We start from the raw sequence: 12,128 nt of genomic DNA, 5'->3' as shown, positions 1-12,128 counted from the left end.
CTAGGTTCAGTTCCTGGACTTGCTCCCTGGTGCAGGGGAAATGAATCTGACTAGGAACCATGAGGTTGCAGGTTCAATCCCTGACCTCGCTCCCTGGTGCAGGTTCAACCCCTGGCTTCAATCCCTGGTGTAGGTCACAGACTTGGCTCGGATCCCGCGTGGCTCTGGCTGTAGCATAGTCCGGCAGCTGTATCTCTGATTAGACCCCTAGCCTGGGAACCCCCTGAAAAAAAAATAATAATCCCACCAGAGGACACCTGGGGCCCACCACAAACCCATGCTTGGTACCAGCACAGACCCTTTGAGCCCCACCCACTTCCCAGTACTCCTCTGGTGCTTTGGTGATTTCTCCTGATATTCAGACATTGTTGCTTTAAATGAGGTTCTGAATTTTATCTTCGAGCTGTTTTTTTCCTGGGACTTGGAGTCCTAAGGGGGCATGGTACATTCCCTGGGTAGGGACCTCAAGAGAACTTTGGAGTGAACCGAATTTGGCTGGTGTTTTTAAAAGTTTGGCTTAAACTGAAAAAAAAAAAAAATGTGTATATATGGTCTGAGCAAACTGTTGATAGTAAAATGAGAGACTGAGCCTCGCTCAGCTCCAGAGGGATACATGCTCTGCTCTTTGCAGCCCCTAATGATTCAGAACCCAGTGCGCATGACTCTGAAGATCAAGCCTCTTGATCCTGCAAGGGATCCCGCTACAGCCGAAAGTAAATTCTCACTGGAGGGCACAGCCCTTTCTGCTGGAGGGAGAAACAGAGCTAGGTTAGAGAGTCAACCAACCCAAGGGTGACCCCTAGGGAGCTAGACAAAAAAGCAACACGCTGTTTTTTTTTTTTTTTTTTTAAATGGTGGCAACTGAGGCACATGGAAGTTCCCAACCCAGGGACTGAACCCGAGCTTAAGCGGCGATGTAGGTTGCAGCTGCTGGCAACATTAGATCCTTTAACCCACAGCGCCAGGCTGGAGATCAAAGCTGCACCTCCTTAGCCACCCAAGCCACTGTAGTCTTCAGATTCTTAACCCACTGCACCACAGTGGGAACTCCAGAAGCAGGTCACAATTGGTCCATCATAGTGCCCTCAGAAGGTTGACGTTACATCTGAGTTAGGTTACCAAATTAATAAAGAGAGACTGCACCTCAGAGTCTGAACGGCTTCTGGACAACCACTTGCTGGGACTCTGGCTGGATTCATGTGCAGTTGGAACAAAGCCAATGCTTGTAAGCATTTGTCCTAACTTTTTTTGTTTGTTTGTTTGTTTGTCTTTTAGGGCCACACCCTAGGCATATGGAGTTTCCCAGGCTAGGGGTCAAATCGGAGCTATAGTTGCCGGCCTACACCACAGCCACAACAACACAGGATCCAAGCTGCATCTGCGACCTACACCACAGTTCACAGCAACGCCAGAGCCTTAACCCACTGAGCGAGGCCAGGGTCGAACCCGCAACCTCATGGTTCCTAGTCAGATTCATTTCCTCTGCTCACCGACGGGAACTCCTGTCTTGACTTTTGAATGGCCAGGATGGAATTCTTGACATTGCAAAACTGTAGAGAAAGCTGGCTTGACAAAACATCTTTTCAAAATTCTGACTCCAAGGAGTTTCCTGGTGGGTCAGTGGGTTAAGGATCCAGCATTGTCACTGCTGGAGCCCAGGTTGCTGCTGTGGTGAGGGTTTAATCCCTAGACCCGGAATTTATGCATGGCCAAAACCAAAATTTTTTGTTTGACCCTAAGAATAAAAGTGATTCCAGGAGTCACTTTTAAGCTTAAGGACATAACCCTTATCATGTCCTTGAAATGGAGCTCATGTTGCCTGACCCTACAGACTTGGCTCAATTAGTAGAACTTAAAAACTGAGAAAGGGAGAGGAGGAAGGACTTTTTTTTTTTCCTCTTTAGGGCTAAACCCACAGCAATGAAAGTTCCCAGGCTAGGTGTCGAATTGGAGCTGTAGCTGCACAACCACGGCAACTCTGCATCCGAGCCACATCTGCGACCTACACCACAGCTCACAGCCACATCGGATCCTTAACCCACTGAGCGAGAGCAGGGATCGAACCCTCAACCTCATGGTTCCTAGTCGGATTCGTTAACCACTGTGCCACAACGGGAATTCCAGGAACTCCTATTTTTAGAAATTAATTTTAAAAAGGGAATCCTGAGAAAAGAGTTTTCTGCATAGTCAGGACTAAGAGTAGATTGAACTTAATTGAATGAATTTTAATATCAGAGGTGGGTGTGATATTAAGTTTCTGTTGGAGACATCTGAAGTTTGGGACTTGTAGTTAGAATTTTTTTCTATTTTTCAGGGCTTAGAAACCACCCTGTATAAGCCAGCTGTGTATACCTTCGTATGAACAACAAAAAAAATAAGTTGTTGGAAGCTCCAGTCTATAGCCAGTTGGTCAGAAACAGGTGACAACCTGCACTTTTTCACTGGCACCTGAAGTGTGTTGGGGGGGGTGTTGGATGGGAAGTGGGGGCAGGCTTGTGGGATTTGATATGGTCTCTGGGACTCACCAGGATTGGAGTGAACTGTGGGACACCCCACTGGGGTCACACGCAATTGCTTGTTGTGGAGAAAACACTCACATATGTGTTGACTTCGAAGAAGCCGAAGTGGAGTGGTGTTCTGTGCGTGTGGCTGTGGCGTGAGAGGGAAGGAGACCGAGAGGAAAGGGGCTCACAGCAGGAGGAACTAACTGGAGCTTTCCCTCCACGGGGTTTTTCCTTTAAAAGAGGAGTTCCTGTCGTGGCGCAGTGGTTAACGAATCCGACTAGTAACCATGAGGTTGCGGGTTCCGTCCCTGCCCTTGCTCAGTGGGTTAACGATCCGGCGTTGCCGTGAGCTGTGAGGTAGGTCGCAGATGCGGCTCGGATCCCGCGTTGCTGTGGCTCTGGTGTAGGCCGGTGGCTACAGCTCCGATTAGACCCCTAGCCTGGGAACCTCCATATGCCGCGGGAGCGGCCCAAGAAATAGCAACAACAACAACAACAATAACAACAACAAAAGACAAAAAAATAAAAAAATAAAAGCCAGTGAGAGAATTTCACACAGTCTCACCGAGTGCACATCGTACCTTACCAAGACAAACCTTTCTGGAGTTCCCTTCGTGGCGCAATGGTTAACGAATTCGACTAAGAACCATGAGGTTGCGGGTTCGATCCTGGGCCTTGCTCAGTGGGTTGAGGATCTGGTGTTGCCGTGAGCTGGAGTGTAGGTTGTAGATGCGGCTCGGATCCCGAGTTGCTGTGGCTGTGGCGTAGGCCGGTGGCTACAGCTCCAATTTGACCTCTAGCCTGGGAACCTCCATATGCCGTGGGAGCGGCCCAAGAAAAGGCAAGAAGACAAAAAAAAAAAAAAAGACCTTTCTGGGCCATCAAATAGGTCTTAATAAATATTCAAAGAATTCAAGTCATGCAAAATAGCTCTATAACCACTATGTTATTAACATAGAAATCAATGACAGAAAAACCCCTGGGAAATCAAATATTTGGAAAATGATGACCTACTTGTAACTAATCCTGGAACAATAGAAACCGGAAAGAAAATTAGACGATTCTGAATTGAATGAAAATGAAAACAAAACATATCATATCTATGATTTGCCACTGGCGCAAGAGAAGTTCAAAACGGCACCCCTAGACAAAGGTTAGCGATTTAACAAAACTCTAAAAACTCTAGGGCTCTTTCATTTTCACGTTTGCTTTGGATTTTTTTTTTTTTTTTGGCCACACCCACGGTATGCAGAAGTTCCTGGGCCAGGAATCAAACCCAGACCGCAGCAGCCTGAGCCACTGCAGTGACAAACCCAGATCCTTTAACTGCTAGGCTACCAGGGAACTCCTGCTTGGGCTTTTTGGTCAACAGTGTGAACTTCCTGTTTGCAGTGGGACTTCAGTCATTAACGGAGCTCATCCAGGTCTAGGGCCTGCTTCCTCAGATGGAGGCAGCAACCTTGTAAGAGGCCAAGTATCCTGAGGTTATTTACAAATATTTGATCACGATGAACCAGTTGGAAATGTTGTGCCTGGGAACACACAGTCCATTGAGTGTAATTAGACAATGAATAGTAATATGTTTGCTGGTGAATTAAAAATAAAGGGATATGCTAATGGAAAGAGTGAATAAAATAGAGAGGGATGAGGGTAATAATTCTTGATTCCAAGAATTCAAAAATGGGTATTTCCCAGGAGTTCCTCTTGTGGTGGAATGAAAACAAATCTGACTAGTATCCATGAGATTGCAGGTTCAATCCCTGGCCGCGCTCAGTGGGTTAAGGATCCAATGTTGCCATGAGCTGTGGTGTAGGTCGCAGACATGGCTTGGATCCTGAGTTGCTGTGGCTGTGGTGTAAGCCAACAGCTGTAGCTCCGATTTGACCCCTAGCCTGGGAATTTCATATGCCTCAGGTGCAGCCCTAAAAAGCAAAAAACAAAAAAACAAAAACAAAGCAGACATTTCCCTTGTGCAGTTAAGTACAGGGTGTTGTCACTACAGCAGCTTGGGTCACTGCTTTGATACGGGTTTGATCTGTGGATGTGGCCCCCCCAAAAAAGATTTAAAAGGTACGACAATTACTGGGGATAATGAGCTCCCCCTTGTAACCTTGAATTAGAGTTTAAGATGAGTGAGGAAAAAAGAAGCCATTGAAAGTGTACCAGTCAGCTTTTTGGAAGTTTTGCTATGGTAACAAATATCCCTGGATTCTCCTTGGCTTATGACAACCAACATTTATTTCTTTTTCTTTTTCTTTTTTTTCTTTTTGTCTTTTTGCTATTTCTTTGGGCCGTTCCCGCGGCATATGGAGGTTCCCAGGCTAGGGGTCAAATCGGAGCTGTAGCCACCAGCCTACGCCAGAGCCACAGCAACACAGGATCCGAGCCGCGTCTGCAACCTACACCACAGCTCACGGCAACGCCGGATCCTTAACCCACTGAGCAGGGGCAGGGACCGAACCCGCAACCTCATGGTTCCTAGTCGGATTCGTTAACCACTGCGCCACGAAAGGAACTCCTCATTGTATCTTTTATTATTCACTTCCAGTGTTTTCTGTAATGTGATAGTTGGATTCATGATAAAATTCCAATATATCTGGGAGAGAGAAGAAAGTGTTCAGAATAGCAAGCAAAGGCTTTGAAAGCTTCCATTTAAAGTGAAAACATGGGAGTTCCCGTTGTGGCTCAGTGGAAATGATCTGACTAGCATCCATGAGGATGCAGGTTTGATCCCTGGCCTTGCTCAGAGGGTTAAGGATCTGGCATTGCCATGAGCTGTGGTGTCAGTTACAGACACTGCTCAGATCTGGCATTACTGTGGCTGTGTCATAGTCCCTCAGCTACAGCTCTGAATTGACCCCTATCCTGGGAAACTCCATATGCCTTAGGTGTGGACCTAAAAAGACCAAAAAAAAAAAAAGATTTTTTAAATTAAAAAAATAAAGTGAAAACGCAGAGTTCCAGTCGTGGCTCAGTGGAAACGAATCTTACTAGCATCCATGAGGATGCAGGTTGATCCCTGGCCTTGCTCAGTGGATTAGGGATCTGGCATTGTGGTGAGCTGTGGTGTAGGCCAGCAGCTGCAGCTCTGATTCGTCCCCTAGCCTGGGAACCTACATATACTGGGAGTGTGGCCCTAAAAAGACCAAAAAAAAAAAGGGAGCCTATTGTTGGGGGGGTCACACAGTAAAATATCTTGAAAAGAGCACTTTATGCTGCATGAAACAGCTACATTTTCCATGAGCTACAGCCACAATTCTTAATAAGATGTACCTAACTTTTTAGATTTATTCCAGAACCTTTGAGCTTCTCAGGCCTTTATACTAGAGCCACACTTAGAGATTCTGTTTGCTAAGTCATTTTGCCCAGAAGTTTCACATAAACCACTTCAATCAACTGGCAGTTACTTCAAAGGGCATGAGGGACAGGTCTTCATCATGTCATCACTTTTCAATAATTTTATTATTTTTTATTTTTTTGTCTTTTTGCCTTTTCTAGGGCCGTTCCCACGGCATGTGGAGGTTCCCAGGCTAGGGGTCGAATCGGAGCTGCAGCCACCGGCCTATACCAGAGCCACAGCAAAGAGGGATTTGAGCCACGTCTGCAACCTACACCACAGCTCATGGCAACGCCGGATCCTTAACCCACTGAGCAACGGCAGGGATCGAACCCGAAACCTCATGGTTCCTTGTCAGATTCGTTAACCACTGAGCCACGACGGGAACTCCACTTTTCAATAATTTTAGTTTCAATGTGCTCTTGATCCTCACAGTATTCTTTATATTGCAAGAGCTCTATTTTATTAATAATTTTGTTTTATTGAATGCTTATTATAGTCCACAGAATTTGGTTTAAAATGTTTTAATTTACATTATGCTGCCATACTTGCATTTAGCTTTTTTTTTTTTTTTTTTTTCCCTTTTTCAGCCACTCCCTCTGCATGTGGAAATTCCTGGGGCCACCACAGCGGTAGCAATGCTGGATCATTAACCCACTGCACCATGGCAGGAACTCCTGTTTCTGGCCTCCAGGGTCCTTCAGGGTGTGAAGTACTGCCTTATCTCCAGTTCCATCCATCCAGGAGCTTTTGCTGTGGAGCCAGTGTGTTTCCTCCTTGTGTTCACTGATCATCACACAGGCTTCCCTAGTTATTAAATTCTCACACTGTTCACCCCAGTTAATTCTCAGGAGATTTTAATTTAGCAGCTTTAGAGTTACATGCTCATTTTTAGTTCCCATTATCTCCAAGGTATTACAGATCTCATTTTTTTTTTTTCTGTTTTTGGTCTGTGCCTGCAGCATATGAAAATTCCAGGCCAGGGATCAAAACTTCAACACAGCAGTGGCCCAAGCCACAGCAGTGACAACACCAGATCCTTAATTGCTAAGCCACCAGAGAATGCCAAACTCCAACTTTATGACTTCTTAGACTCTTGACTTCTCTTCTGCAACATTTAGTAAAATGGAAATTACAAAAGTATTGCACATAGTGTTTAGTTTAGTGCCTGCTGTGCCGACTACATTATGAATTCTATAAAGTGGGAGACTTTTTCACACCCTCTCTTTTATATGATTGTTCATTCTAGTGCTTAGATCTCTGTAAAGAATAAATTCATAGGCATTCCCGTCGTGGCGCAGTGGTTAACGAATCCAACTAGGAACCATGAGGTTGTGGGTTCGATCCCTGGCCTTGCTCAGTGGGTTAAGGTTCCGGCGTTGCCATGGGCTGTGGTGTAGGTCACAGACACGGCTCGGATCCTGCGTTGCTGTGGCTCTGGCATAGGCCAGTGGCTACAGCTCCGATTAGATCCCTAGCCTGGGAACCTCCATATGCTGTGGGAGCAGCCCTAGAAAAGGGAAAAAGACAAAAAAAAAAGAATAAATTCATAAATTGGATGGACCTAGAAATTATCACGCTAAGTGAAGCTAGCCATACAATGAGACACCAACATCAAATGCTTTCACTGACATGTGAAATCTGAAAAAAGGACAAACTGAACTTCTTTGCAGAACAGATGCTGACTCAGATATTGAAAATCTTATGGTCTCTGGAGGAGACAGTTTGGGGGGTGGGGAGATGTTCAGGGGCTGTGGGATGGAAATCCTATGAAATTGGATTGTGATGATCATTATACAACTACAAATGTGATAAATTCATTTGAGTAATAAAAACATTTGTTAAAAAAATAAATTCATAAATTAATAAATGGAGTTCTCCTGCTGCACAGCAAGTTAAGGATCCAGTGTAGTCACTGCAGCAGCTCAGGTCATTGCTGGGGCATTGGTTCGAAACCTGCCCCAGGAACTTCCACCTGCCGCAGGCACAGCACCCCCTGCCCCGCAAAAAAAAGAGGGAATGCCAGACTCATTCAGATTATATTTTGAAGGTAAATAAGTCTCACATTTGCATTACTGCTTGTATTGTCTAATCATAACCATAGTATTCATTTAAAAATTTTTTTCTTTTTATCTTTTTAGAGCTGCACATACAGCATATGGAGGTTCCTAGGCTAGGGGTCGAATCAGAGCTGTAGCTGCTGGCCTACATACACCACAACCACAGCACAGCAGGATCCAAGCCTCGTCTGCGACCTACACCACAGCTCACGGCAGCCCTGCCTGGATCTTTAACCCACTGAGCAAGGCCAGGAATAAAAAGAAAAAAAAATTATAAATGTTTTAAGACAAATGCACTCTTCATAAAAAATGAAAAAAAATGTCTTTTGTGCATTTTTATTGTATCTATATGAGATTATGGATGCTAACTAAACTTATTGTGATAATCATGTCACAACATAAGTCAAACCATTATGCTATGCACTTTTAAATTTAGATAGTCATGTTTATCAATTATATCTCAATAAAACAGGGGGGGTGATAAAAAAAAAAGGTAGTTCCTGTTGTGGCTCAGCAGTAATGAACCTGATGAGTATCCATGAGGATTCGGTTTCGATCCCTGGCCCCCCTCAGTAGGTTAACTATGCAGTGTTGTGTAAAGCTGTGGTGTAGGCAGCAGGTGTAGCTCAGATCCTGTGTCGCTGTGGCTGTGGTGCAGGCCGGCAGCTGCAGCTCTGATTTGACCCCTAGCCTGGCAATGTCCATATACCACACATGCAGCCCTAAAAAAGCAAAAAACAACAAACAAAAAACCGGGGGAAAGAGTTGGTTTTAAGAGGCAATTTAAAAAATTTAGCAAAAAAGACAGAAGAATGCAATTTATAGCAGTTAACTATATATATAAATTTTTTTTTTGTCTTTTTCTGGCTGCACCTGTGGCATATGGAGGATCCCAGGCTAGGGATCCAATTGGAACCGTAGCCACTGGCCTACACCACACTACAGAAACGCCAGATCTGAGCCGCATCTGCAACCTAAACCATAGCTCACAGCAACATCAGATCCTTAACCCACTCAGCAAGGCCAGGGATTGAACCTGCATCCTCATGGACACTAGTCAGATTCATTTCCTCTGAGCTACAGCGGGAACTCCAAAATATCTCTTTATTTATTTATTTATGTATTTTCTAGGGCTGCACCAGCAGCACATGGAGGTTCCCAGGCTAGGGGTGGAATCGGAGCTACAGCTGCCGGCCTACACCACAGCCACAGCAATGCCAAATCCAAGCCACGTCTGCAACCTACACCACAGCTCACGGCAACTACGGATCCTTAACCCACTGAGCGAGGCCAGGGATTGAACCTGCAACCTCATCGTTCCTAGTCGGATTCGTTAACCACTGAGCCACTAAGGGAACTCCGAAATCTCTCTCTTTTTAAAGCAATGGTTGGTGACCTAAGTTATCACATGCCTCAGACCTCCAGTCTCAGGTCCTAGTGTTTCAGAAACCATGGCAGCAGAAGGAGACAAACTGCACTTGGGGCTGCGGCACAGCAAGGTTTATTCAGCACCAGTTTGGGCTCAGAGGAATCACCTCCAGAGTCTGAGCACCAGGTCTTTGTTCTCAGCAACTTTTACACCAGACAGGGTCTTGTTTTCCCCTGCAAGCAGCAGGGACCACCCCCTTGGGGGAGCAGAGACTGTGCCTGCCTAAGAAACTGAGCAAGCTAGGTTTCAGAAGCGAAACTGACAAGCAATGCTTGGAGCACAATTAGCAGAGCTGCTGACTTGGACTTGGGCGTGTAGTTGCTACACAATTACAAGAAGGATGGTATGAGGGGCCCAGAACTGAAAAGGCACTGCAGCTGCTTCTTCGGGTGGTGGGGGGGTGGTCTTAGGTAAATCTCCCAGGTCATGTTGATGAAAATTGTCAATAAATAATCAATAATAAAACTAGAAAAGAGTTATTTGAGCCAAACTGAGAACTAACCTAGAAGCCTGCTTCCTAGATTTCTCTGAGAAACTGCTCCAGACAAGCAGAGTTTTCACAGTTTTCTACATTGCCAAAACAAAGAACATTAAACAAGTCAGGGTTATATTGTTGCAAAAACCGTGGCAGTGGAAGGAGACAAACAGTACTCAGAGATATGGAAAAGCAAGGTTTATTCAGCACCTGTTTGGGCTCAGAGGAGTCACTTTCAGAGTCTGAGCACCAGGTCTTTGTTCTCAGTAACTTTTATACATTACAAGGTCTTGATTTTCCCATGTAAGCATCCTGGACTCCCCCCCCCCCTTCCCCAAGCAGACAGTGTTTCTCCCTAAGAAACTGAGCAAGCAAGGTTACAGAAGCAGAACTCATAAGCAATGCTGGGTACATGATCAGCAGGGCTGCTGGCTTGGACATGGGGCACACAGTTGTTACATTATTACAAGAAGGGTGGTATAGTGCAGCATAGCTGGAAAAGCTTGTAGCTGCCTTTTTAGACAAGAGGGAGATTGTTCTTTAGTTAAAACTCTTATTTCAGTATTTCTTCATGGTTTCCAAAAAAAAAAAAAAAAAAGAACAGACCAGCACATACACAGCAAGTCAGCATGACTTTGGCACCTGGAAAGGGAGTCTTAGCATCAAAGGACAACCAGCATTGCATCCCGAGAAAAGAGCCATTCAGTCTTTCTTTTCTTTCCTTTCTTTTTTTGGCCACTCTTGCGGTACATGAAAGTTCCCAGGCTAGGGGTTGAATCAGAGCTGCCAGCTGATACCACAGCCACGGCAATGCTGGATCCCAGCTGCATCTGCAACCTATGCAGCAGCTTACCACAACGCTGGATCCTTAACCCACTGAGCGAGGCCAGGGATGGAACCCACATTCTCATGGATACTAGTCAGGTTCTTGATCTGCTGAGTCACAATAGGAACTTCTAATCTTTTTTTTAAAAAAATTATTATAGTTGATTTACAATGTTCTGTCAATTTTTGTTGTACAGCAAAGTAATCCAGTTATACACATACACACACATTCTTTTAATCACATTATCCTCTATTAAGTTCCATCGCTGGTGATCAGATATAGTTCCCTGTTCTATACATAATCTCACTCCTTGTCCATTTCAAATTCAATAGTTTGCATCTACTAACCCTAAATTCCCAATCCTTCCTACTCCTTCCCCCTCCCTCTTGGCAACCACAAGTCTGTTCTCAATGTCCATGAGTTTGTTTCTTTTCTGAAGGTAGGTTCATTTGTGCCATATATTAGATTCCAGATATGCATTATATCATTTGATCTTTCACCTTCTGACTTAAGGTCACTTAGTATGAGAGTCTCTAGTTCCATCCATGTTGCTGCTAATCTTTATTTTTAACACGGACATTCTTTACTTCAGGTCACTGTGTCCCTTTCTTTCATAATTAAAGTGAAGTGGGAGATTTAACTAAGAGATATGACACCTCCCCCTTGTCTGAAAAAGCAGCTGGGAGCCTTTTGAGCTCTGCTCCCCTCATACCATTCTTCTTGTAACTGTGTAGCAACTACATGCCCAAGTCCAAGTCAGCAGCTCTGCTAATTGTGCTCCAAGCATTGCTTGTCAGTTTCGCTTCTGAAACCTAGCTTGCTCAGTTTCTTAGGCAGGCACAGTCTCTGCTCCCCCAAGGGGGTGGTCCCTGCTGCTTGCAGGGGAAAACAAGACCCTGTCTGGTGTAAAAGTTGCTGAGAACAAAGACCTGGTGCTCAGACTCTGGAGGTGATTCCTCTGAACCCAAACCGGTGCTGAATAAACCCTGCTGTGCCACAGCCCTGAGTGCGGTTTGTCTCTTGCTGCCATGGTTTCTGCAGTTTCTGCAACAAAAGCAGATGTACAATGTATGTTTGATTGGCCACAAATATTCTATTGTAGTTAGCACAAAATTCACATTAACTCATGTGTAAGGTAGAATGACTTCCCTGTATCTCAATATATGAAAATTTATTTTATCAGTCTTGTCCCTGCAAGTCTCTAGAACTGAGTAATGTTAAGTTGACCTGCTGAAACGGGGAAGAGGAATGGAAGTGCTGTTCTGTAGTGTGTCAGTATGAAATAGCCCTTTCTACACAGGCAGGTTTGTGTGTCAGTATGAAATAGCCCTTTCTACACAGGCAGTTTTGTGTGTCATGTTCTAGTTCGCATACCACACAGACACCTCCCGTTCTCGTTCACTTAAACTGCTTAAATTAAATCTTATTTCAGGAAATGTTCCGGGATCTAACAGGGAAATACAGATCCCTCTGGGAAATCGTTCCCAGACCTCTGAA

General features: G+C 44.8%; 1 protein-coding gene across 1 annotated transcript in view; it reads left to right on the top strand.

Moving 5' to 3' along the window:
• The window catches only part of LOC125132719 (zinc finger protein 160-like), a 60,999-nt gene that overhangs the window by 25,352 nt on the left and 23,519 nt on the right, over positions 1–12,128 (top strand). The gene's annotated exons all lie outside the window — the stretch shown is intronic.

The sequence above is a fragment of the Phacochoerus africanus genome, chromosome 8, assembly GCF_016906955.1.
Source record: "Phacochoerus africanus isolate WHEZ1 chromosome 8, ROS_Pafr_v1, whole genome shotgun sequence".
Classification (NCBI taxonomy): domain Eukaryota; kingdom Metazoa; phylum Chordata; class Mammalia; order Artiodactyla; family Suidae; genus Phacochoerus; species Phacochoerus africanus.
The sequence above is the reverse complement of the archived record's forward strand: the minus strand, read 5'-3'. Positions and strand labels throughout refer to the sequence as shown.